This window comes from Ambystoma mexicanum, chromosome 8, assembly GCF_040938575.1.
Source record: "Ambystoma mexicanum isolate Mex_15411 chromosome 8, UKY_AmexF1_1, whole genome shotgun sequence".
NCBI classification, from domain to species: domain Eukaryota; kingdom Metazoa; phylum Chordata; class Amphibia; order Caudata; family Ambystomatidae; genus Ambystoma; species Ambystoma mexicanum.
The window spans coordinates 1,500,579,536-1,500,600,735 of NC_090929.1; the positions used below are offsets into that span (position 1 = coordinate 1,500,579,536).

At 49.0% G+C, this 21,200-nt stretch overlaps 1 protein-coding gene across 2 annotated transcripts in view; it reads left to right on the plus strand.

Moving 5' to 3' along the window:
- BORCS7 (BLOC-1 related complex subunit 7) overlaps positions 1-21,200 on the plus strand; it is a 200,751-nt gene that overhangs the window by 100,389 nt on the left and 79,162 nt on the right. The window lies entirely within an intron of this gene.

The following is a 21,200-nucleotide window of genomic DNA, read 5'->3' on the forward strand; positions in this document are numbered from 1 at the left end:
GGAAGTGGCCCATTCTTTCCCAAATCATGTCAGCAACCCCAAAATCTGACCTATTACCCAAGTGAAACCGTTCATAGAGTAATATGGAATGGAAGGATATGTTGGTAAAGTGCATGAAAATCTGTTCTCTCGATTTGGGACATTATGCGTAAGGTGAGTAATTCCTGCATATACAGGGTTAATCAACTTAAATAATGCTAAGCGCAGTCAGGACACAAGGGAAATGGTAGTTACTGAGAAAAAACTGAATGTTGGATTTCCACTTACTTTACTTGAAAAACCTGTCGATAAACTCTTATTGCAGATTTTCGTCTTCAATTTTCTTAAAACATATCTATTGAGAATCTCCAGCCACAGTCCCTTGTGTGATGAATCTGAGGTGATCATCCCAAAGACCCTGGCCTGGGACCCTTCTCATGTGGCCAGGGAAAGGCAGAGACTTCTTGATCCGGACCCTGGGGGTGGTAGTCTGCGGGAGGATCATATGGGAGGCGACTCGGGTCAGGAGAATTGGGAGAACCCTCTAAACAACTTCCCTAGTGACCCTGCGGTCTTAATGGCATGTTGCAATGTCGAAATATGTGAAGAAAATTAGAATAAAAATGTTGAGGACTTCAAGTCCCATTATGCCATAGGTGCTGGGAAGAGGAGCTCAGAGGCACAGAACTGCAATATGCAGTCTAGTTTTTCTGACAACCTACACCTCAGCAGGAATTTTAACTATTTAAATCCCCCTCGGGTTCAGATCAGGAGTAGCAGCAGTGGTAGTAGCAGGAGGAGATATCAGCGGCAGTGTATGCAGCAAGGGGAGATAGTCCAGGACGCTGGAACCACCACCATGTCTGCGGCGGTTGATGGTGCTGAGAGAATCGCGAGAAGGAAGAGCCTCAATTACAGCGGGAATGGTTAACCCATGGGAGAGAAGTACTGTCCGTGCTGTGTGCCTAACTCTGGTGGCTGACGAGCACCACAGAGCGAGAGGAGCAACTGGGTTCTTGTTTGGGAAGGCGTGGGTCATGGGACTGTACCCGAAGCTGTCGGAAACTTTGCACCCGACGAGCAGAGAAGCGGCAGCGGGCCACGCAGACACGCAGTGAGTTGGCCTTTGACAGATGACCCCAGGGTGCTCTGTAGTGAACCGCTGACCGCTTATAGACTATTTGAATATCGGACTAAAAAAAGAAAGTCTTTGGGCCCAAAACCTGTGAAGGGGAAACAAGAAGATAACGCTTATAGCCATCACTATCCAAGTAAAGAGAGAACAATATTTAAGAAAGGCTGTGACTACCATTGCCCAAGGAAAAAGGGGGCAGTAGGGAACCCAAAGTGTAACCAGCATTTCCAAAGTAAAGTGGAGGCAATATGTGAGACAGATAACCAGCATTGCCTAAGCCAAGAAAGGTTATTGGAAGTAAAAGGGGAAACGGCTTTCTTGACGAGAGAAACCTGAATGAAAGATATTAACAACAATTACCTGGTGTAATAGTGGAAACCCAAAGGTTGCAGGAAAGTAGCCCTCGTTGTGGAGAGTGGCAAGGGGTAGAGGAAAATAACCTGCATTGCATGTGGCCAATCAGTGGAACAAACACCCTAAAGTTTTTATTTTTTTTATTTTTATTGTAATTTTTAGTTTGGTTCACAAAAAACAAACTTTTTATTACATGAATCCTACACTTATCGATCCTTCATACTAGTGCATTGTGTTCTCTAACAAAAGCACATCAGTTCTCTAGCAGTACAGAGTCCATGAAGTTAATTACTGCACAAGTCAGCCGTGTGTTTATTCCAGTGATTAGGTAGCTCCACCACTCTTCTAAGTTCTGTATTGGCGCAAAGCTTGCAAGATGCAGCGACCTTTGGGCTGTAATAGCTGTGCACTTAATTATTAGATGTTTAGCTGATTCAACTCCATTGTTACAATGTCTGCATTGATTGTCTGAAGTTTCCGGATCGCGCCTCAATATTAACATTGCTTTGGTCTTATAAGGGTTGAAGCGCAATCTCATAAATTGGTTATGGTGGTACCGCGAGGGGAATTTGCACAGGTACTTGGGAGTTTCATCAAGTCCATGCAACGAGGTTCCCAAATCTTGTGTAGATTTTTACTTAATTTGCTTTTCATTGTTCTGTATCCAATTCCAACGTCTCAATTTTATTTTAGCTCTTTGTGGCATTTTTATTACGAGTTCGTCGATCAGATCAGCACATCGCATTATCACGAGAAGTTTTTGTTCTCACTTGCTTATTAGATCGGACGTTTGAGAGTTGAATCTTTTTTGTAAAATTTCGTAAGGGCCTGCTACTGGAACCATTCTCATTTTGCACCATGCTGAAATTGATTTCCACAGAACTGTGCCATATAGTGAATATATGCCCAGTTCGTAACGAATCACTGATATTGAAAGGTTATGTGGCAGGCACAAGACTTTTCGCCAGAATTTGCCCTCGAGTTTGCACCAAATATCAGCAGGTATATTCTATCCTCCTTCACTGCCGAACGTGATGGCAGGCACAGCTTTTTGCAAGTAGAAGGATAGTAGTGGTTTTAACGTAAATTTGCCATATGCAGCATGACGTTTGAGTCCTTGCACGACAAACATTGTTATTCGCGTTAGCAGATCTTGAGTCCAGTTCCATTCACGTATTGAGACGTTAAATTGGACTCCCAGATAACGAATGGAATTTGTTGCATCTAGTTTTTCATTATTTAAGTACCAGCTGAAGTTTTTTTTGCTTAATGTTAGTCCGCTGACAATAGACATGATCTTTGATTTCTTTGTGTTTATTGTTAGGTCATTTTTGTCACAGTACACTTGCAATGCGTCTAATGATCGTTGCAGCCCAATTTGTGTAGTGTCCAGCAGGACAATATCGTCAGCGTATGTGACCCAACTAACATGATGATTGTTTATCTTTGGAGGGAAAGTCCTCGGTTCTGTTAAGGCAATAGGGAGATCTGATATGAAATGTTTAAACAATAGTGCTGCCAATGGGCATCCTTGTTTGACTCCCCTCTTTGGACATGCCCATGAAAGTAGTTTTCCCCATAGTTTCAGCCGGTTGATAGTATCAAAAGCCTGTTTCAGGTCTATGAAGGCAAGAAACACATTTTTGTTATTCATCATGGATTCGAGTTTGATGGTATTTAGAATGATCAAATTTAACTTGACACCAACTCCTTTAGTAAAACCCGTTTGGCGCTTGTCGATCGCCTTTGCATGCTCGGCCCAGAGCACTAATTTATTTAGAAGGAAAGCAGCGAGCACCTTTCCTATTGTGTCGAGGAGCGTAATTGGACGATAATTTGTAGGATCGTTACGGTCGCCCCTTTCAAATATGGGCACGACTATTGCCGTTCTCCACATAAACAATTTGGCAATGAACTTTGCCCATAAGAAACTATTTGATTTCAACATTACGTTGGAAATGCCGTCTGGACCGGCCGCTCTGGAGTTGTTTAGTTTTTGAATTGCACATTCTATATCCTCCAGAGTTTCCACAATGTGCCAATTGCAATTTCCTTCGGTGTCGAGTGTTGGACTTGTGACACTCCATAGGTCGAATACGGCTGTATAGTGGGAAACCCATCTCGCGTCATTTACACCATTTGCCATGTCTTATGCTGCTTTTACAGAGCCAGTATTGATTATTTCCCATAGAAATCTAGTGTCTTTCCGCAGGATGAGCTGTTACATCATTTCTGCTTGCTCCTGGTCGCGCATGATGTTAAATGCCTTGAGCCAATTTCGGTATTGTTGATGTCGTTTTTTTATTTGAATGGCACAATTCTTCCCTTTAGCTCTTTTTAGCTTCATTAGATCATTGCGCATTTGTTATTTTTCTTGGCAAAGGATTGCACTGAAGGAATGTCTGTTGTGAATTTGATGGATCTTATGGTTTGTTCTCTCGACTCTGAACTGCATCATCAACGGGCTATAATTTATAATTGATTCCAGTGTTGAGATTGTCACATATTTTTCAGTAAACGCGTTCAGTTGTTGGCGTTGATTCTCAACCTTGATCCTGAGTAATTTGTGGTTATAGATCCCGTATATTTGGCATCAGATCTCGGTTTCTCCATGTCATGCCAGGTCAACAGTAGTGCGTCATGGTCGCTTCTTGTTGTTTTTACTGTTGTCAGGTGTATGATTTTACTTTTTAGATTTCTTGACCCACAAATGTAGTCAAGAGCCTTTGAGCTGGTTCCACCATGCTATGTTGGTGCAGCGGGGATGTCTCCGTTAGTACATCCATTTAATATGGTGCAATCTACTATCGTCATCTCTTCCATCCATCGAACACCTCTGTCTGTCATTTGGGTGCCTTTCAGACTTTGTGTTTGACAGGGTGATTTCCGCTCCTTGAACCAAGAATAATTCAAGTCCCCACATATGATAATTGCAGGATCATCAAAGGCGGTTAGGCACTCATCAATTGATGCGGTAACAGCTGTTTATTAGTTTGTTTTGGGGGATCATGCCGGATTCCAATAGACGTTAATTATTAACAGGTGGCGCCCGGGACTGTCGTTGGTATTGGAGAATTGTAGCGTGGTTGCTTGGGTGAACAAGTTCGGATTTGCAGCCTTTACAGTAGACCAGTTTCAGTTATTTTTGATCATCGTAATTAATCGGGCAAATGGGCGACCGAACCTGTTTTTTTCAGCAGCATTAAACACAATTGTATATCCGTCACTTGCTGGGTTTTCCCGCATCCAGGTTTCTTGTAGGCATAAAATCGTGCATTGATCTAATTCTGGCCATTTTTCTTTGAATAAATGCGCAAAACCTCTTGTATTCCTAGATGCCAAACAGTAAGTAGAGGTCTTTTCTCTGATCTTATTCTAGTGGTCACTTGTCTTGTTCACTTGCGATTTCCATTGTGAACTTACGATGCCCGTTGGGACGGACACCAGAGAAGCTCTCGATTTGTCTCATAGTTCTGCGCATTTTTTTTTCGTTGCTCCAAAGGGCAGGCGGGCTCGATTTTGAATTGCTTTGGTGATTTGAGCCTTCTTCCAGAATCTGTGCGTCGAAGCCGAAGAACATCAGTTCCTCTTTACCGTCGAATATTAGCTTTGTGATTAATTTCGACTTGAGGTGAAGAGTAACCCAATCTAGTCGCTCCTCGGACATGTATTTGACGACTGCAATGTCGTCAGATTCTATTGTGCGCAGTATGGGTATACTGTGTAGGAGCTTAATGATGTTACGACGATTTAGGTTCACATCGTTTTGTTCAATTAAGATATTCTCGAGTTGCAATTTCCAAATGTTAGTCTTTGTAGGTTCGACTGGCTGATGTGATGTATTTTGATTATGTCGAAAGCATTTGGCCTTTTGAGCCATTGTCTGTTTTGGATTTAGATTTGCAGGCAAAGTTTGATCATTGATCACATTGTTACCTTTTCGGCAAATTGATGTTGCTGCTAATGTATCATTTTCCATTGAGGCAGGTCTTTTGGTGCTTCTGTTTTTCACTTCCGCATTTTTTGGGATTGTGTTTTGTGACCTCTTTCCAAGTTTCACGTCTATCGACTTTGCACTGGTTGTATTTTCGCCGACCATCAGTGTGGAGTCCTCATCACTGCCTTCGATAGAGTATGTTGAGAGATCGCAAAGATCAATTGAGGAGTCCCCCTCTGGGTCTTTGTCCTTGTTTGGCTCTTCTCTCAATCGCTTGGTATGTGGTGCGACCGCCATATTCGTTTTAGTAAATTTTGTCAGTTCGGTCGAAGTGTTTCCCTTTTTTTCCACTCAATTGAACATGCTAATAGGAGGAGGGGTTGAAATGTTCCTAATAAATCTTTTTGCTTCGTTAGACCTTGGTCTCTTTGCCATTGGTTCAAGCCTCGCTTTGGGAGGTTTTGCCTTTGGTTTTGCTCCAGGTTGTGTGTTTTTCTTGACTGGAGCTTTTATCGTTTTTGCCTCGCCTCAAAATATTCCGAATGATAATTTAGAAGTCAAGTTTTGGAAGTCAAGTTTTGCTGGCCTATGTCGGGTAGCATTTGAGAGTTACTCATGTTTGATTGTGTTGTATTATTTGAGTTGACTTTCACAGTTGTCAATCAATTGATCATTCTCGACATCTGGCCTTGGAGCTTGCTGTAAACTTTTCCCATTTGCATAGTGCTGGTCTGATCTCTCTTTTGTAGTTGGGGCAATCGTTCACTTGTTTCGTTGGCAATATATTATAAGCTGAAGAATTTATTGCTGTTTGCGTTGCAACCTTCTCGAGAGTGGGGGGCTCTTTGCAGATGTCAGTTGCCTCATGTGAATTCAACGTTGGCTTCGTCTTTAGCTTCTTTTCAGAAGATCTGTAAATGAAACTGGCCGCAGTATCAAGTTGTGTTGTGCCGCATCCATTTTGTGCATTCTATGACAGCCTCCATAAGGTCTACTTTGTCATTGGATTCTTGTCTGGCAATATCACTTAAGTGCGCTTGCCAGCATCGTGAAGCGTCAGTTTCATAGTTGAGTCTCTGAGTGATGTTTTGCGATACCGTTTCTATCTAACTCAACTTGCTATTTATTGTTGCTAACAGTGAGGTCTGATCTTTTAGGGAGTCGTGCATTGCCTTGTACAACTTCATGAATGGTAACATGGCAATTGATGTCGCGGCTAAGACGTTATTATGAATTTGCATGCCAGCAGCTGTGGATAAATGGGCCTTGTTCTTGGATTCAATGTCTGAATCACTGTCTTGTGGAAGAGAAACAGTGATAGTTTGCGCACTCAATTTGGGAACTTCATTTGTTTTTGGGCATAAATTTGAATTCCTTCTGTGGTCATTGGCGGTTTTATCTCCAGCCAATGTTTTCCTTTGGGGCGTGCTCATCTTTGAGAGCGGAGAGTTCTGTCCCATTCTGTTATCGGTATTGGTCATGTCACAGGCCTTTGCATATTTGCGAATGAAACTCTCTTCGAGTCGTTCCCGCATCATCAAGAAATCTGCTTTTAGTCTTTCAGTTAGACGCGCTTCTCTCGCGGCTTACTCGGGTAGAAGCAGCTAGTTGCTCTTTGTCTTTGTTGCAGCGGGGGCTGCAGAACATCCACCCGTGTCTGCGCACAAAACGATTCCGTCTTGATTTCGTGTTTCGTTAATTCTGTCGTACCTCGCAAACTTTTTTACGGGTGTATCATTGGGCCTCAGTGCATCAGCATGTAGCTGTTTTGTGGGTCTTGATTCAAGGATCGATTCCACGTTCGATTTTGAGTTGGATGGGGTCAGAGAGGGGTTGTCGTTTCTTTCGGTGTTTTTTGTCTCGTTGAAGGCAACCCATTGGAGAACAGAAGTTAAGGGAATGTAGAAAGATCAGGCTTGACCGATGGCCTGCCGGGGTAGCTGACATGCGTGCCTCAGTCCAACTCGCGGACTGGTGGAGCCGTTGGTCGCCAGCAAGGACGTCCGACAAGCGCTGAGGGGAGCAAGGGGCGCCAACCGTGTCAGCTGCCTCGGTGCACATCTCGGTGGCGCCTTTCTGCGCTGGTCTCGCCCACAAGACGCACCGTCAGCAGATCGGAGTCCGTTATCTCAAATGGAGACTCGCTGGCATCGATGTAAATTGACGGCGAAGGTAAGACTGTAGCAGAGGAGGTTTTTCTCTCTGGGAGCCTGCGTGATAGAGCAGTATAAATTACTCACGGTTTCCGGAAATCGAGTATCATAATTTACTTGTGCATTAAGAACATGTATGATGTGAGAGTCCTGTGAAACAACAGAGTCTGCCTTATTCAATACGGCCGTTGTCAGTCATTTTAATGTAGGTATTGCAGATGTGCTGGAAAGAGGCAACAGGTATTTCAAGAATTGAGTTGTTGCTTACCTCTAACTCTACGCCATTGTTCAATATTCGGCGGTGCTGCAGCGCTTTATGCCGCGTTTGAGGTCTTGACAACACTGGCCCATACTGTTTCTGAGAGACAACGGAAGCCGAAACGACCGGCGCAACATGTGTCATTCTGCCGACACGGAAGCCGGGGGGAAGTGGGGCAGACTGAGCTCACTGCCGAACTCCGCTCCGCGCCCGGCAGTGGATTAGGTCCTTAAGAATTAAAGGTGTAGCAACCAATTCAGGATTTGTCCAGCAAAAGTTCAAACGGTAGCTGCAGCTCCTCTCGCAAGCACAATTTGGGGCAGACTGAACTCACTGCCGAACTCTGCGCAATGGGTTTTGTATCCTTATGGAAGAAGTTCTGAATTGTACTGTTGTTGAAAGTCCAATACATTATTGATGTTGGAAGTGAACCACACCACAGAGTACTTGTAGGAGTGTTAGAGATTTATCCTGGCAGGCGAGTATACCAGGAAAGGGATTGTTAGTGGTAGTCATGGAAGGTTAGTGAACCAGGAAGAAGACACTGAAGTACTGTATTGTGGTAAAAGGTTGTGGTGGAAAGGAAGTAGCAAGGCCACTAATGTGTTTGATGAACTGTGGTAAGAGAAAGTTGGATTGAAATATTCACTGGAAGAGTGAAGACAAAGACTTTTGGCTTGACAAACAAATGTCTATGGGAACTTTCTGCTGAAGAGAGTTTAACTTTGTTTAATTATAAAACAATTACACCCTCCAGGAGTGAAGGAACGTTGTATTGGAAACAGAACTTGGCTATTGTGAGGAACCTTTGTGTTACTTTTTGAAGTAGAACCTGATCATTGAAGTGAACTTTATCCATTGGAACACTTATTTGGAAATTCTACCTTGATTCTGGGGTAGGGGATCCGACCCTGGTTTCAAGAATATTTGGTACTAATTATTGTTTTGTTGAATCTGAACAGCCATATAAATACCTGAAATTTTGTTTTATTTATAAGTGTGAGGGACAGATGCCTTTTTATGTTAGTTTTTTCCTTTAGTCTTAGTTTCATATGCAGGGAAACCCACATTAGACTAAGGAAAGCGAGGCATTTATCACACCATTAAGTTAATAAAATGGCTTCTTGTGAAAAAACTTTGTCCAGTTGTACGCCTCGCATTTCTGACCCCTCACACTTGGTTCAACTGATTTTTGCAGCAATTTTACACACAACTATTGTTTTGCAGCAATTTTACAAAAAAGCCATTTTCTGTGAAATTAATTGACCACAAATGCACTTATTATATATTTAATTCTGAAAAATGTAATGCACAAATTCACATATTTGGCAATGTGAAATGGCAAATTTCACACATCGATGCAACAAACTTGATTTCGTACATAATGGCAATAATTTGAGAATGTGTGAAATGGTGATAGGCGATCATGTTCATACAAGACATTGTAGTCTCTTCATGGATATCTTATGACCAGTCGGTGCCACTGATACTGCACTTGGTGAATTGTTCAGCCATTCAGGGATCGTTTTATAAAGTTTGCAATCTCCCTTAAGTCCAAGGGAAAGGCATTCAAGTCAAGTAGCTTTGGGAGAGTAAAAAAAGACTTGGAGGAGACAGTCCATCAGTACTAGGAGTGTAGTGCAAGGTAGTTTGAGCGTATCTGTATTTGAAGGACAGGGCACTCAAACTAGATCAGAAATGACTCTATAACAAATTTACATATTGCAGATGCATTCCCCGAAGGGTGTCTGTACAGTAGGGCAATTATGAGAACAAGTGATGAGCCACTATGAGGGTGTGAACAAGGTTTGACATAGACCTAGGGCAAAAGTAAACCAACGGAATTCCATTAACCCGGGGGATGGGGGAAGTGCTGCAAACTAAAGAGGAGTACTGTACATATAATCAAAAATTACATCATTATGTGGCACTGGAAGGGAGTTTTGGGGTCAGGGGTTGTGGAGAGCTCCCTCTGTAGCCTGTAGGTGACGGTTAAGCAAGGGTTTGAAGAGAGCCACAGTCTGCCTGTCTTTGATTGTGAGGAGCAATGGGTTCCAATGGAGCGAGGCGAGTAGGGAGTAAGAGCAGAAGCGTGAGGAAGCTCTGGGGGGGGGCATGAGACAATTAGGTTGAATGCATAGGATGAGTGGAGGAAACATGGTGGGTAGACATATATACAATCAGATAAATACTGATGAGCAAGACATTGATCGTTTGTAGACTAGGAGAAGAAACTTAACAAGGGAGCAGTCGTGCATGAAGATCCAACCAGCATGGTTCTGGTAGGTAGAAGTAGGAGAGAGCAAGAAGTTGGGGACTTTGTCTAAAAGAAGGAATGAGCAGAGAGGAAATCTAAGGAGTTGGCACAACAGTTGTTGAGTTTGCTACTTGGAGATTAGCTTTCATTGAGTGGTAGGTAAGATATTTCAAATGGGAGGCCACCAGGGGGCGCGCAGGCAATGGCTGCCTGAACGTACTGCTCTCCCCGAAGCCAGGCGTCTAGAGGGAATTGAGCCCCCCCAGACCCCGTTCGGCGGGCCCAACGCGGTGAACAGGGCGGGTGAACCCTCGGGGCACCCCGTGAGAGAAAGAGCGGAGACCAACGACCCCGGGGATCCCAAGATCAGGACCAGTGGGAGAAGTCGCGGCCTGGACGGGCCCGACACCAGAGGAGGGACGAAGCCTTCCCGCCTGACAAGAGGCCGGAGGCACTGCGAGCCCGGCGGTGGCTCCCCCCAAGCCCCCCCCCCCCGCCGCCCGGACCAGAGAGGCGACGGAACAACGCCCCCGGCCCGGGAGACCGTCCCGGAGTGCTCGCGGTTGGATCCGCTTGAGCGAAGCGGACCTGCGTGCAGACGCCCTCCGCCCCCATCAGCAGGAGTCCCCGAGGCGGGCTGCCGCGGTCCTCGGAGCCCCGGGGGAAGGTGAGGAGAGTGGGCGGCAGTGACGTGGGGAGGCCCGGACCTGCTCCCCCGTGTCGGCCCCGGCCAGGGGGATCCAGTGTTGGGTGCCCCGCCCCCCCCCCACGGACAGAAGCACCGCCACAAGAACTTGGGTTGGTCGGGGTGTGAGGCCCCCACCCACTGTTGGTGGGGCGTGTGCCCCCCTCCCCCACACCACGAGAGCCTTCGGGCAGGGCGCCGCCGGGGTCGTAGAGTCCTCCGCCCCCGCCAGCCCAGGCCACATGTGACACCCTTCCACGGGGCGGCCAGGAGAGGCCCCGGACCACTGTGGCAGACTTCGAGCGGGGTGAGAGGCCCCCACCCAGGGACAGGTGGGGGGGGCGTGTGCCCGCCCCCTCCCAAGAAAAGATTGACCCCCAAGAAACAGCCAAGAACCATCTGTTTCGCGAGTGGGGCGGCCTTGCTTGGCCCCCCCCCCTTTGCACCTGCGCCCCGGCAGGGAAATCGAGCACTGGCCCAGAGTGAGCGGGGGTCGACACGGCGAGTTGCAGGTAAACACCAGATGAACTGGCGAGAAGCTTTACAGGGATACCGTTTCCAGGAGACCCCCAGAGGTGACAAGGGTACGAACCCCAAAGGAACTATGGCCCAATCCGAGGATACGGCTCCCTCATCGGCAGCAATGGAAAGAGGCTTCGCCTTGATCTTGCAGGAAATCAGGGACATGCGTTCCGATATAGCCCAGAAGTTCGAAAAAATGGACCAGAGGGTGGACAAGGTCGAAGATAGACTATTACAAGTGGAGGCCAACCAATCTTCAACTGCAGCCCAGGACATACAACTATGTATGAGGCTGGAGGCCCTGGAGAAGAGGGACGAGGAAAGGGCCCGACAGATGGACGATTTTGAAAACAGGGAGAGGCGGAACAACCTCAAAATCTTCGGGGTACCTGAAGCGGAGGGGGAAACGGAGAGGGACGTCACCCGAATAGTGAGGGACATTATCACCCTCCTATTCGCAGAGGAGATGACAACCGAACTCGCATTCGACAGAGTGCATAGGGCAGGGGGCAGAGCGGGGGCCCCCCGGTCAATTTTGGTCCGGTTCCACTATTACTCAGAAAAGACAAAGGTGCTGGAGGAGGCACGAAAAACCAGAGAAATCACTTACAATAATGCTCAGGTCTCAATATATCGGGATCTTTCCTCCTACACGCTGGCTAAGCGCAGAATGTGCCGACCCCTTACGCTACTATTCAAAGAAAAGGGCGTCCGCTATAGATGGGGCTACCCCTTCTCCCTGAACTTTGAATACATGGGCCAATGCTCAACCCTGATCACGGAAGAAGACATCCGGGGAGCTATTCAAGAGTACACGGTGGACCCGCACCCCCGTAGGGGACCGGTGGGACCAAAGAGCTTCAGAACAAATAGCCCCGGCCCGTCCGGAGAGAGGAGACGGCGAACCGGTGCAAGGAAATTTCGAAAAATGAACTCCCCATCCCCAGCAAAAGCGGGAGAACGAAACGACCCCGAGGACTGAGAACGGGGGTGACCCGCCAAATCCGGGACGGATATGCGCAGACTCAGAGATTCTACCACCACTATCGTCCCCACGAACAGCAAGTATAGGGGACACATGTCCGGCTTACAGCCGGGGGGGAACACTGGGGGCTCGAGGGGATGAGCTTTATGTGTGAAATACCTGGCCGAGGTGGGCAGGCTGGTGGTTCGGCCAAAAGCCAGCAATGGCAGAACTAATTGGCTGGACGCCGGGGAGGGGGGTGGGGGTGTTTACGGGAGTTGGGGTTGTTCAGAAATGGTTGGTGTACGGGGGGCAGTTGGGGTGTTCTAGGCCCACCCGGGGGGGAGGTGAAGGGAACAAAGGGGATCACAAAGTAGAACCAAGGGAGCACGTGAAGAAAAGAGTTTAGGAGGGCATTGACCGAGAGGGAGGGAATCTGGGATTATGGCTGATAGTCTGCCTGCCCTGGGAGTGGGCTCCCTTAATGTACAGGGTTTAAATACCCCCACAAAGAGATCCCTGGTCTGCATAGAGTTTAGAAGGGCCAGCCTCGACGTCCTTTTTTTGCAGAAAACTCACTGGCCACGGGGGAAGGAGCCCAAAATCCGGGGAGGAGGTATTGGGGAGGTCTTCAGTGCATCCCACTAAAACAAAAAGAGAGGGGTGGCCATCTTGGTGGCGAGGAATGTGGGGTTTGAGAAAGAGGCCGCGCTGAAAGACCCAGAGGGTCACTACCTGATGGTGCGGGGATCCCTGCAGGGGGCCCCACTTACCCTAGCCGTTGTCTATGGCCCAAACGAAGGCCAAATTCAGTTCTGGGAGGAGGTGAGGGACAAACTCAAAGGCTTTGTCCACGGGACGGTGGTGGTGGGGGGGGACTTTAACATGGTCTTGGACCCAACCCGGGACAGGAAACGAGCCGGTCCCCAGGCCCCCAGGGCACCTGATGAGATCACGGCACGTGGCTTCCAGAGGGTCAACTCGGAGCTGGGCCTGGTGGACACGGTCCCGACCCCTAGAACGGACACCCCCCTCTTCACTTACTACTCATCTGTACACACGTCATTTTCCCGGATAGACTATGTCCTGGTGGACGAGACCTTGTACCCATTTGTCACTGGCCATAGGGTTGACCCAGTCCCCTGGTCTGACCACGACTTGGTCCGAGTCACCATAGCAAGAGATGGTCTAAACGAACATAGGGGAAGATGGAAGTGTAACGATTCCCTCCTGAGGGACGAGGTCCTAGCCCAGGAGGTTCTTGACGCCATTGCAGATTTCTTTGAACTCAATGACAACGGTGAGGTGCGAACACACTCTGTGGGACGCCTTTAAGCAACCCTGCGGGGAGTCCTGATCAAATTGGGAGCCCAGAGGAAAAGGGAAAGGGAAGCCCAGGAACGGCATCTGAGGGGAAAAATCGCCCAACTCCAACCGGGAGGCCCCACCACAGAGCCCCTAAATCATGACCGGGTGGCTGCCCTGGACGACTACAGGCTCCAACTAAAAGACCTCCTCCTCCACAAAACAGAGAGAAGCCTCCACCTGGTTAAACAAAAGTATTATAACAAAGGGGACAGGGCGGACAGGATCTTAGCTTGGAGACTGAGGGAGGTACAGAGGAGCAGAATGGTGAAGGCAGTGAAAAACGAGGTGGGGGAGCTGGGTTATGATACTCCCCACATTGGAGAGGCCTTCCGCCGATACTATGAAAGGCTATACTCGTCCGAATACAAGGGGGACGGGGGGGAGATTGAGGAATTCCTACACTCCATACAGATCCCGGCCCTGACCAGGGAGATGGCGGAGGGGTTGGAGGGTCCGGTTACCGAGGAGGAGGTGGAACATGCGATCGGTGGTATGAAGGTGGGCACTTCCCCAGGCGAAGATGGTTACTCAGTCTACTTTTACAAAAGGTTTCGGTCGGCCCTCGCCCCCCACCTGGTCAGGGTGTTCAATGCGGTACTGGAGGGGGGGTCCTCTCCCGGACTCCATGATGGAGGCAATCATTGTAGTGCTCCCCAAGGACGGCAGAGACCCCTCGGAGTGCTCCTCCTACCACCCGATCTCCCTGCTGAATATTGATGTCAAGATCCTGGCCAAGGTTATTGGGAGCCGGGTGGAGGGGATCCTGCCGAAGCTGGTCTATGGTGACCAGGTGGGGTTTGTCAGGGGGAGACAGGGCTCAGATAATATTCGTAAAACTATAGACCTGTTTCACTACGCCCAGGTGTCGGACCTAGACGCGAGCGTCCTTTCCCTGGACTCAGAAAAGGCATTCAACAGGGTTGAAGGGAGGTTCATGGAACTCACCCTTCAGAAGATGGGCGTCGGGACACACATCAGGGACTGGGTGGCTGCGTTATACAGATCCCCATAGGCCAGAGTCCAAGTGAATGGTAGATTGTCAGACCCATTCCCCCTATCACGGGGAACAAGGCAGGGATGCCCACTCTCCCCGCTGATCTATGTCCTAACTATGGAGCCCCTGGCAATAGCAATAAGAACACACCCAGACATCAGGGGGATCAGGAGAGGTGATGTAGAATTTAAGCTCTCCCTGTTTGCGGACGATATCCTGGTCTACCTGGTGGACCCAAGATCCTCACTCCCCCCCATCCTGTCCCTGCTGACCGCATTTGGGCGCTTTTCAGGCCTAAAGATCAATACATCTAAATCAGTCCTCCTCCCCATGAGAACTCGGGACCCGGGCCTGGACTCCCGGGACAGTCTGGGGGGAATAGCGGTGGGGAAGACCTCTATTCGATACCTGGGGATCCTTTTAACCAGGGACCTATCCAATCTCGCCCCCGCTAACTATGATCCCGTTATGTCACAGGTCACCGCCGATTTAAGGAGATGGGGCTCCATGATCCTGTCCTGGTACGGCCGTATGACGGCAGTGAAAATGAATATACTTCCGCGCCTACTATACCTCTTCACTGCCTTCCCTACCAGCGTCCCCGACCAGACCTTCAGGGTTCTTCAGAACGCGGTGCGCGAGTTCGTTTGGCAGGGCAGGACCCCGAGGACCGCGAAAGCTATTCTTACCTTACCTAGAGAGGAGGGGGGGTTCGGGCTGCCTGACTTCCACCTTTACTTCCGCGCCGTCCAATTGCGCGTCCTCCTGGAACACATGAGGGAAGGGATGGGCACATACTGGTCGTACCTGGAGGACATGGATGCGCACCCACTCAAGGTACGCGACCTCCTATGGGCTCCACACAAATTCATCCCGAACAGACTCAAATCCCACCCAACACTGGGAGTTCTCTGGGCAATCTGGAGGGAGGGCCCCCGGACGGCACATCTGACATCATGGCCGTCCCCGATGTCATCCCTTTGGGGTCAACCCCTTAGACTGGGAAGCAGGGGGTTCCGTAATGCACAGTCCTGGTCAGATTCGGGGATGGAATGGGCTGGACAAATGTTTAAAGAGGGAGAATTCCTGCCATACGAAGATTTGAGGGCCGCCCTCGGACGGGAGTCAATCTCCATATTTGAGTACCTCTGCCTGAAGGGAATCTTATGTGATCAATCATGGGGCCAGAGTCTAAAGAGACAGATGACCCCCTTTGAGAAACTATTCGATACTGCGACCTCCAGGGGGCGGTATCTGCAATGTATAAAATTTTGAACACAGTTGACCTGGGGAGAAGGAGGGGGTTCCGCACTTTTTGTAACGATCTGGCTGGGGAAGAAATCTCGGAGGATTCCTGGTCGAGGATATTTAAAATAGCATTCCACGGGAACCTGTTCACAGCGGATATGGAGCACAACTTTAAGATCCTACAGGGGTGGCACAGAGACCCCGTCAAACTGTCAAAAATGTTCACGGGAATATCCCCCGCCTGCCCGAGGGGATGTGACCAGGTAGGCACGAGGGGCCACATGTGGTGGCACTGCCCGAAAGTGCAAGCATACTGGGAGAGGGTAAGGGGTTGGATCGCTGAAGTCACGGAGGAACTGCTTCCCCATGATCCCCAGACTGGGCTGCTGGGCCTTCCCCCAGAGGATACGGATGTATACAGATACCCGAGAATGTGGGAAACAATGCTGAGGGCTGGGAGGGTGGCCTTGGCCCAGAAATGGAAGAGCAAGGAGACCCCCGCAAAGGAGGACTGGCTACTAAAGGTTAAAAACATGTTTTTGATGGACAAATTAACAGCGATGATGAACAATGACATGAATTCTTTCCAGACTAACTGGTACGGGATGCAGCAGATCTGGGGATGGGAGGTCCACTGACTCCCTGGGAGGGAACATGGATGGAAAAGGGGCGCCCACGGCCCGGGGGACAGCGGATGATATACAGCCAAACATGCAGTTGAAACTCTTGCTCTTTCCCGAGCTCCGGTCACACAAAGCTTGCAACCCGTCTCCCTGTAAAGGGGGTTCTACTGGGCCTAAGTTATTGGGGGGGGGGTTTGTCTTCTTGGGAGGATGAGGGGGGAGGGGTTCTTTTTTTTTCTTTTCTTGGGCCTGTGACATGTATACTCTATGGTAAAGCTTTCAGCCTGTTTTGTTATATTTTGAAAATGCTAATAAAACAAAGTGTAAAAAAAAAAAAAAAGATATTCCAAATGTCAAGATGGTCAATGCGATCAACAGGGGCGGTGGTTGTGATGAATTTTTGCAGTCACTGGTTGATATTCAAAGAGGAACCCAAGGATGTGAGACTAGGACGAGAGATCAAGCGGGAAGGAAACAGAAGTGTAGGGTTGAGGTTGAAAGCCGGGAGAATGAGAACTTATATTTTGAATATGAGGCAGCAGAAAGTCATCCAGTGACAGATTGCAGTGAGACAGTTAGTAATCCGTTCAGAGATGGAGTGAACGAAGGAAAAGATTTGAGTGCCATAATCAAATAGTGGTATAAAAAGCCAAAGGATGAGCTAAATTCAGAGGTTTGTGAGTTGGAGGTTTTAAAGAACAACCTGCCCAGTGGGAGCAAAGTAGGCTAGATCAAATTTTAAAATCCAAAGCTCTTGGAGAGTGAGGAGGAGGAAGGAGTGGTTGACCATCTTAAACGCAGCAAGGCGTCCAAAGAAATAAATATTGAAGAGAGCTTGAAGTGGTTAGCATCACTGAGAACATTGGAGACCTGCATGAGTAAGAGAGATAGGGGAAAAGCAGTTCAGAGTAGAAGGGGCAGAGGGGAAAGGTGGTGGACAAGATGAGGGTGGGTAACGGAGAGTGTGGAGGGAGGACTGCGAGTGTCTGATTTTTGAGATTTTAAAAGTAGTGAGCAAAGCTGTTCGAAGAAAGGAAGGAGGCAATGGATATTGGTTTGGTAGGGGGGAGCAAAGCTTGGCGGTTGAATGAAAGTTTGCAGGTGTGATTGTGACGCACAAAATTAGGTTTGTAGGGGCGCTGCTGAGCAGCTGTACGATGAAGACGTGAGCGCTTGGTGCTTCGTCAAGCTACCAATATCCTGATGCTGTAGGTTATGAAAGCTGCCCTAATCGATCAGGTGGTGAAGAGGCCAGCTACACATTGCTAGCCCCCTGGTGAGAAACAGAACCAGAAAGCAAGGAAACGGGACACCTTCAGGTAGCGATACTCCATAGCTCGGAGGTGCAGCCACTAACTTGCCTGTTGTTGGGCATAGGATAGGGCCCTGACTGTGGTCGCCGCTGCTCCCTGTGGAAGGCAGAGCTGACAACTGTGAAACGCCCTGGTCAGAGGACGTGGGGGAGCTGACCGACTGTGGAGTGTGGGGAGGAGCTGGGTGACTACTGAAGCGGCAATACGGCTCAGTTGCTGGCGATGGTGGAGCCCGCTTACACAGTGTGGAGTGCGCTTTGAGGTGCAGAAGGCCCAGGTGAGAAGGGAGCGGCAGACCGCAGGGACGTGCTGTTGCCGGTTGACTGGGGCCTGTTGTAAGGACCAGAGGAGAGGAGGAGGGTCGGGAGTAACAGCAGTGGATAATTGGCAGAGGATTGGGCTGAGAGAGAAAGCTGAGTGGCGTGTGGCCTGCTCCTGGCCGGGGGCATACCAGGGGGTGCCCACAACATAAGGGTTCTGGGGCAGCGGCTGCCACTCCGCTGTAGTCGGCTCGGTGCATGTTGGGCTTGAGCTGCTACAGACTCGCGCAGCAGGCAGAGACATACCAGAAGCCTGTGTAAACGTTGAAATAATTTGCCTTCTTGAAGTGAGGTGTGGCGGCTTTCAAGCCTCAGTTGTGGCAGCCTGGAGTCACGGGGGTACACTGCTCTGGACCAGAGGACTGATCCTCGGGAGTTGCGGCTTACTGCAGCACTGGGCCGGTGGGCAGCCCCTTGGGCTGCTGGTGTGACACAATAAGGAGAACAGCGCAGACACCGGGAGGACGTATTGGGACTGCCCAGCAAAGAAGAGAATGTAAATAGTGGAACCAAGGTACCCAAGTGGCCATAAAGACACAAGGGGTGCAGAAGGCAGGTGGCGGTATCCCGGGTAACTTCCCCGGCGGCAGAGTGGTGAAAGCAAAAGGGAAAGAAGGTGCTGCACCAAAGTAAAATGAACCAGGTTGGAGCTTGTGGACCAATGGCTCTGCAGACTACCACAGTGACCGCCCATACCACTGAACACCAGGCTCTAGACCCAGCCATTTCACGGAGAGATATAATGGTGGGCATTAATGAATCCCTCACCTACATGAAGGGGAAGATAGATGGGCTGTCTTCAGAGGTCTCCTTCCTATACCAGGATTTAAGCAGGCTTTCCTCACTGATGGGGGAAGCTGAACAACAAATATCGGATGCAGAAGATGTGGTCAAGAAAATGAAGAAGCAATTGGCAGTGGCGACACAGAAACTAGGTATTCTTGAAAACAGAGCTGAGGACAGTGAAAGGAGGTTGAGATGGAAAAACCTCTGCATACTGGGGCTGACAGCATGTAGGAAAGAACAGAGGGCGCCAGCATGGAACTCTTTTTGGAACAGTGGCTTGCAGACCTCATGGCGCCAAAAAATGGTCCAACTTTTTCTCTGCGGAAGGAGCCCACAGGGTCCCCACAGGCAGACCGGTTCCGGTAGCTCAACTGCGCACAGTAATAGCAACACTATTGAACTACAGGGACAGGGATGCCCTCCTGCAGATGGCACAGGCCACCAGACCCATTACGCGTAATGGCACTAAAATCTTTTTCCAGACTATACATGGGGGAGGTGCAGCGGGCAAGACAATCCTTCGATGCAATGAAAAGAAAATTTGAGGGCCAGCGGCATAGAATACGCCCTTTTCTTCCCTTCGCAATTAAAAGTATATCATGGGGCAAAGGCTCTCCTATTCACTGGACCACATGAGACTTGGTAATGGTATGAGATTAACGTCCAGTGGACACCGGACCATTGATCTGGAAGGAGACTCTGCAACGGGTGCCAGAGCAGGTGCCTTCCTCGGCCTTGTTGTACTCCCAAGACTTGACGGCACCAGATGATTTGGGCGGGACTCGGGAGCAAGCAAAAGATGGATGATGAGCTGGCACTTATGACACCAGAAATTGATGTACTATGACATGTCAGCAATATTAACAGACATAACCTCAACAAATCAGGCCCTTTAACGGCGGAATGCTCGGGTTTAGGCCCTGGTTGGGTTTCCTGTATCGGCGGGTGCTCCACATATGGTTGGTTTAGTTGGACTGTGCAGGGTTTGCACGACCTCTGGCCGACAGATACTTAAGTTGGGGGAGAAGTGCGGGGTGGGGTGGGGTGAGTTGGGGGAAGTTTTTTGTTGTTGGTTCACATTGCTTGGTGAAGATGTGGGGGGGGGCAACAGTTAAGTCGGTTTAAATTAATCCATGGGTGGGTGTGCAAGACCTCAGGGGACAAAACATGTGAAGACTAATGACTCCGGATACTGGGGTTAAGGTGTTAGCTTGCAATGTTAACGGCCTCTGCTCAGGAATTAATGGCAGACTAGGACTGCAGTATCTCAATAGGTACTCACCAGACTTTGCCCTTCTTACTGAGACCCACCTGGCAGGGGGTCACGTTGTAGATTTTGTATGCGGTCTAACTACAGAAATACGTTCCACGTAGACTTTGCCAGAGGGGCACATGGAGCCATGATTTTGGTGCATAAAAGGGTACCGTTTTCAGTCATTGAGCAACAATCTGATCTGTTGCGTAGGTTTGTACTAATTCGGGGGGGGGGGTATATCGGGAGCTATGTGGGGAATTGTAGCAGTTTACGCGCCCTCCCCCTCTTATGCGAGATCTGCTCAATGATCTGCTGGAACTTATAGTGCAGGGGTATGCAGAGGTGTGGGTCCTGTGGGGTGAGTTTAACGATGTGATGGCTACAGGGCTAGACAGATCGCATATAGGCAGAGGGAATCCCGAGCTGCCCACTAGACTCAGTTCCTTTGCTCGTGCTATGGGCTGGTTGGACACCTGGAGACACCTACTTGTGGAAGAGGTTGGGTACTCCTTCTCTGGGGCTCACTCTACCTTCTCTAGACTAGACTACCTTTTTATCCCATCGACGGTGGGCCACAGGTTGATCGCAGTGACATTTTTGGATAGATGAATATCTGATCATTCCCTGCTGTTAGTCAAGCTCAAGAGTGGGCACGAAAAAAAGGCACCATTATGGCGGCTGAATCTGTATTATGTGGGGTTCCCTGAGTTTGTGGCAGCGCCAGCGTACACGACACAGGAATATTTATCGATCAACGAAGGGTGCGTGGATAGCCTGGTAATAGTCTGGAAAGGAGCGATCTCACGAGTCCTAGTGCATCGGAAAAGGCATATATGGGCAATCGGTCAGGCGGAAGTGGCCATGGAGAAGGCTGAATCGGAGGTACTGGCATCCGGGACAGAAGCGAATCAGCTTAAACTAAAGATAGCGCAGGAAGCACTCCGAAATGTAGCCTCAGATAATCCATCGATTTTTGTTTTCGGAGAGTTGGAAGGGGGGCATACTCTCGAATGACTTACGGAAGGCCTGAATAGTTGTCATTTCCGAG